Genomic DNA, 6,006 nt, shown 5'->3' with positions numbered 1-6,006 from the left:
TATTGAATAAATTATTTTCTTTTATCTTTATATAAAATGTACTAGATTAATGACTAGACTAATAAGATTTATAAATTGAATTAAAGGCTTAAGGAAAACTGGGCTTTAGATTTATTGACTTGAATAAATTGACTATTATCAATAATTACATTGTATATCAGAAACTGTAAACAGTTGGGTATTGCAGACATGTAGTATTGGAAATTGAGAAGTTCCAATTTGATGGCTTCTATTTTCTCTGTGAAATAGGAAGTGAGGTCAACAGTCCAAGAGGAGGAAGGGAAGGACGGGTGGGGAGAGAAAGTGAACCAGGAATCCTAGGTTTAATAAATAGGTGAAATAAAAGCAATGATGGATGGATAAGATGTTAGGGGATACAGAAGGACCACCTGGCATCATCACAGTCCTAGTTTGCAGTGTGGAGACTATGACTTCACAAAGACATCCATTTGCTGAATGATACCTTTTTCTTTACAATTATTTAGTAACATAATGACTTTCTTCCAAATAAAGTTATATATATATTATATATTTGGCTACTCTGAGGTATAAAAAGAACATGTTTCCAGAATTTTGATTTTCAGCTATAACTGAAAGATAGACGTACCTAAGAGGAAATTTGATTATACAATGTACTTAAAGAGAAATACTCTATACTCTAATTTTAACCACGGTAAAAAATTATTTCCAGAAAAGAAGTGTAAACCACAATATCTATTCCAGAAGATAATGAAAGTATCATTTATTCATTATACTTTATTACCATTTCCATGTCATTTTTCCTTTAATCCCTAAGTCAGGATTCTAAACTAGTGTTGCCCAGTAGAACTTTGGCAATAATGAAAATATTTTGTATCTTTGTTGCCCAATACAGCACCAACTGGTCACATGTGGTTACTGAACACTTGAAATGTGGCTAGTGTGACTGAGAACTTAATTTTAAATTTTATTTAATTTTAATTAATTTAAATAGCCATATGAGGCTAGTGCCCACCATATGGAATAGCACAGTATACCTTCCTGCGAAAGAAAATGAAGAAATTTATGGGCCAGGTAGGTGCCCAAAAGTCCTAAGTTTATAACACAAAAGATAAAATAAATATGTGAATTGACTCATTCATTCACTTATGAATACATGTAACAACACTGGTGTTTGCCCCTGAGGAGCATTTGGTTCAATTCTCACAGTACGAGAGCTCCAAAGTCTCAAAAATGTGGGTGTTGACGAGGGGGACAAAGGAAACCCACTTCACACCCTAAGTTCCAAGAGAATCCAGTATACTTAAGAGAAGGAGCCCATCCTTCTTAGGCAAAAAAATGTTTATCAGGCATCTTCTAAAGGCCAGCAGTCAACAAACTATGACTCACAGACCAAATCTGGACTGCAACCTGTTTTTGTAAATAAAGTTTTATTGGAACACAGCCATACCCATCTGTTGTAAAAGCATGTACTTATGCTTTGGGCCTATAAAGGTAGAGTTGAATAATTGTGACAAGGACCATCTGGCCCACATAGCCTAAAATATTTACTCCCTGACCATTTACAGAAAAAGTTTGCCAATCCCTGTTCTAGGCTAAGGGCTGCAAAAAGCTGTTTGGACCAGGTAAGCAACAAGGAGATTCCATAAGTCACAATCACCAACTGAAGAAAGAATTCTTGATATCTAAGCCATTTAGGTTATAATAAAAGGTTAAGCCTAAAAAACATTTTTAAAAATCTTAAATCTAACAGTGTTTTCTGTTAATTTGTGGCAATGGTTTGATGGAGTAAAAGATATTATTTACCTGGGGGGAAAATTTCTGTTGCATTTAATTTTGGGGGGAAAAAAAAGCAATTTCAAGAAAAAAACAAAAATAATCACATACGGAAGATTTACTTAAAATACTGCACTTCCAATCCCAATCCATTGTATTCCACAAGAAATTACTAACCCAATAAATGTCCACGCACAAAATGATAGGTAGGTTGCCTAATTCAGAATGACAACCTTAAGATACTGAATTCTGAACCATTTTAAAGGATGTAAAACACATTATTTTTAAAGTACAATGATATATTGAAGATTATCTAAAACAAAGCTTGAAACAACCATGACAGAAAGTTCTGTTTTCTATAATACAAAGAGTTGGGCCGAGCGTGGTGGCTCACGCCTATAATCCTAGCACTCTGGGAGGCCCAGGCGGGAGGATCGCTCGAGGTCAGGAGTTCAAGACCAGCCTGAGCAAGAGCGAGACCCCGTCTCTACTAAAAATAGAAAGAAATTAATTGGACAACTAAAAATATATAGAAAAAAATTAGCCGGCCATGGTGGTGCATACCTGTAGTCCCAGCTACTCGGGAGGCTAAGGCAGGAGTATCACTTGAGCCCAGGAGTTTGAGGTTGCTGTGAGCTAGGCTGATGCCACGGCACTCACTCTAGCCCGGGCAACACAGTGAGACTCTGTCTCAAAAAAAAAAAAAAAAAAAATGTAAAGCATGTCACCTTTCTGTCTGGCAGCGGCCACCAGGGAAGCCAAGATGGGCACGTACAAGTACATCCAGGAGCTAGGAGGAAGAAGCGGTTTGATGTAATGCACTTTCTTCCAAGGGTCTGCTGCTGGCAATGCTGGCAGCTCTCTACGCTGCACAGGGTTCCCTACCCCACCCAGCGAGAAAAAGCACACAGACTGGGATACAAGGCCAAGCAAGGTTATGACACATATAGCAGCGGTCCCCAACCTTTTTGGCACCAGGGACCGATTCCATGGAAGACAATTTTTCCACAGATGGGGGGATGCAAGGTGGTGATGCAAGCAATGGGGAGCAGCTGTAAACACAGATGAAGCTTCACTCACTCACCCCCCACCACTTCCCTAACTTCCATGGAAGACAATTCCCCTGCCCCACAAGGCCCAGGGGTTAGAGACCACAGATACAGGATTCATGTGCACCATGGTGGCCACAAACACCCAGTTACTAAGAGCACCTGTGTTAAGCCTGTTCATCATGGTGTTAACCAGCTAAAGTTTGCTCCAAGCCTTCAGTCTGTTGACAAGGAGCGAGCTGGATGCCACTGTGAGGCTCTAAGAGTCCTGAATTCTTACTGGTTTGGGGAGATTTCACATGCAACTTTTTTGAGGGTATCTTCATTGATCCATTCCATAAAGCTATCAAAAGGAATCCTGACACACAGTGGGTCACCAAACCAATCCACAAGCACAGGGAGATATGTAAACTGACATCTGTAGACCACAAGAGCCATGGCCTTGTAAAGGGTCATAAGTGCCACCACAGTATTGGTGGTTCTCACTGTGCAGTTTGGAGAAGGCACAATACTCTCCAGTTCCACCATTACCACTAATATGAGTAATGTTTGTAAAATTCATGCCTTAATGAACAATTTAGGGTGGTCAAAAAATTGTTTTAATGTGCCTAACTTTTGACTCAGTAAATCCACTTCTAGAAATTCACTCTACAAAAATACTCACAGGCTTATGAAAAGATATTGACAAGGATGTTAACTGCATCTTTCATAATAGCAAACAACTGGAAGCAACCCAAACATCCATCATGAGGGAACTGGCTAAATTATAACACTAACATATCTTCCTGTGGAATACCATGTAATTATTAAAAATAGACTACATATTGTGTGCCTATTTGGGAAAATGTTCATGATTTGTGGTTAAGTTAAAAAAAGTCAAAGTACAGTATATAGAGTACAATCTTATTTTTGTTAATTAAAAAAAGATAGAAAATATAAATAGCATAAATGTTTTTTATAGAAGAAGTTAGAAATAATATACACCAAACTAGTAACAGTTATCACTTGGGAGGTGAAAACTATTAGAAACTTTTATTTGCTAAATTATATATTTCTGTATTATGTAAAATTTATAATTAGCATATAATACTTTTATAGTCAGAAAAAAAGAAAGCCCTTTAAATAAGTTTGTTAAAGACTTTAAAATTGTGAGAAATTGTTTATGCTGCAAATGCTATTTTAGGAAAAGATATAAAACTACATGTGTATATACTGTAAATATGTGTATATACTGTAAAACAGTAGAACTGTGTCATATACACATACATGTGTGTGTATATATGTTTTTCCAATTTTGTAATATGTAATTGACTAGAAAAAGAGATTCAAAGAAAAGACACCAAAATACAAACAGCTCTAACAAATTCCATAAAGGTAGGGGCTTCAACTGTGTTGTATAGAAATATATACTCAGTAACAAACATATTTTGAGTAAAAAAACAGATCTAGATTGGCCATGGTGGCTCACACCTGTAATTCTAGCACTTGGGAGGCCAAGGCGAGAGGAATGCTTGCAGTTAGGAATTAGAGACCAGCCTGAATAATAGCGAGACCACAAAAAATAGAAAAATTAGCCAGAAGTAGTGGGGTGTGTCTCTAGTCCTAGCTACTCAGGAGGCTGAAGCAGAAGGATCCCCTAAGCCCAGAAGTTTGAGGTTGCAGTGAGCTATAATGACACCACTGCACTCTATATAGTGTAACAGAGCAAGACTATGTCTCAAAAAAAATAAATATATACAATTTAAAAATTTTTAAAAACCACCGGGCACAGTGGCTCACACCTGTAATCCCAGCATTTTGGGAGGCTGAGGCAGGAGGATCACTTGAGCTCAGGAGTTCAAGACCAACCTGAGCAAGAGGGAGACCCTGCCTCTACTACAAATGGAAAATTTAGCCAGGTGTGGTGGTGCATGCCTGTAGTCTCAGCTACACAGGAGGCTGAGGTAGGAGAATCTCTAGAACCAAGGAGTTTGAGGTTGCAGTGAGCTATGATGATGCCACTGCACTCTATCCAGCAGGACAGATTTAAAAAAAAAAAAAAAATGTAGCTATAACCTACATTGGACTGAAACTTATTACTACTTCAAATAATTTGTTTCTGATACATGACACTGTTTTACTTCATCCTCTTGAAGCATCACTCCAAATAAAATTCTACAAAGTAAACTTAGAAATCGATCAAAGAAAGGAATAAGATTACATACTGTACCTTTCTTTGACAGGAACTTTACTTTGGCTTTGAGGAACTCGACAGGGAAAATCAATGTTTGTATGGAAAAGAAATGTACTTCTTCAAAAAAATAATAAGACCTATTTCCACTGAACAAGTAAACATCTGGTCTGTACCTTTACTACAATAGCAAATAAAGAAGAATTTCTGTTGATTGAATTATGATAAAAAAGTTTAAAAAATTTTTAAACTCCAAAAATGTCAATACTGTTTGACATCTCGATTTAAAGATCTGTAAGTGAAAACATCTGTCTAAACAGAGATGTTTAAGAAATATTCCATTCTTTGAAATGCTATAGCAATAATGTGAAATTACATTAAATCATATCCAGATGGTATGTCTTCGTAACAAGTCTCATCCAAAGAAACCAGATGCTGAAAATAAGTTGCCATTTTTCTACAACTCACTATTAATTGAAGGTAAAAGAAATACTACCACTACATAAAAGTACAAGCACAGTATCACTTCCAGAATTTATAACACATCAAATAATGTTCTTATTCACATTTTACTTTTATGAATCAAATTCTTTGTATCTTTAAATTTTTTCATGAAATACTTCAGCATACAGATGACTATTACAGAGTAATATATGGGATAACATGTACCCACCACTAAGATTTTTTTTATTTTATTTTTTGTAGAGACAGGGTTCCACTGTCTTGCCCAGGCTGGTCTCAAATTCCTGGCCTCAGCCATCTCTCATCTTGGCCTCCCAAAGTACCGGGATTATAGGCGTGAGCCACCGCCGCACCTGGCCAAAGATTTAATAAATGTTAACATTTGGCCATATATGCTTCAGATCTCTTTTCCCGTAAAGCAATTAATAAAACACTATAGATATAGTTAGATCTAACTTTTTTTTTTCCAATATTTGAAAAGGAAGAACTGGGGCCGGGCGCAGTGGCTCACGCCTGTAATCCTAGCACTCTGGGAGGCCGAGGCAGGCGGATTGTTTGAGCTCAGGAGTT

The 6,006-nt window shown here is 37.0% G+C and overlaps 1 protein-coding gene and 1 pseudogene across 1 annotated transcript in view; one reads left to right on the top strand and one right to left on the bottom strand.

The window, feature by feature from the left end:
- Nucleotides 1-6,006, bottom strand: part of RERE (arginine-glutamic acid dipeptide (RE) repeats) — a 461,041-nt gene that overhangs the window by 394,724 nt on the left and 60,311 nt on the right. The gene's annotated exons all lie outside the window — the stretch shown is intronic.
- Nucleotides 2,519-3,346, top strand: LOC105824958 (annotated as a pseudogene).

This window comes from Propithecus coquereli, unplaced genomic scaffold (assembly GCF_000956105.1).
Source record: "Propithecus coquereli isolate 6110/MARCELLA unplaced genomic scaffold, Pcoq_1.0 Scaffold77, whole genome shotgun sequence".
Taxonomy (NCBI): domain Eukaryota; kingdom Metazoa; phylum Chordata; class Mammalia; order Primates; family Indriidae; genus Propithecus; species Propithecus coquereli.
This window is presented reverse-complemented; position numbering and strand designations above follow the sequence as displayed.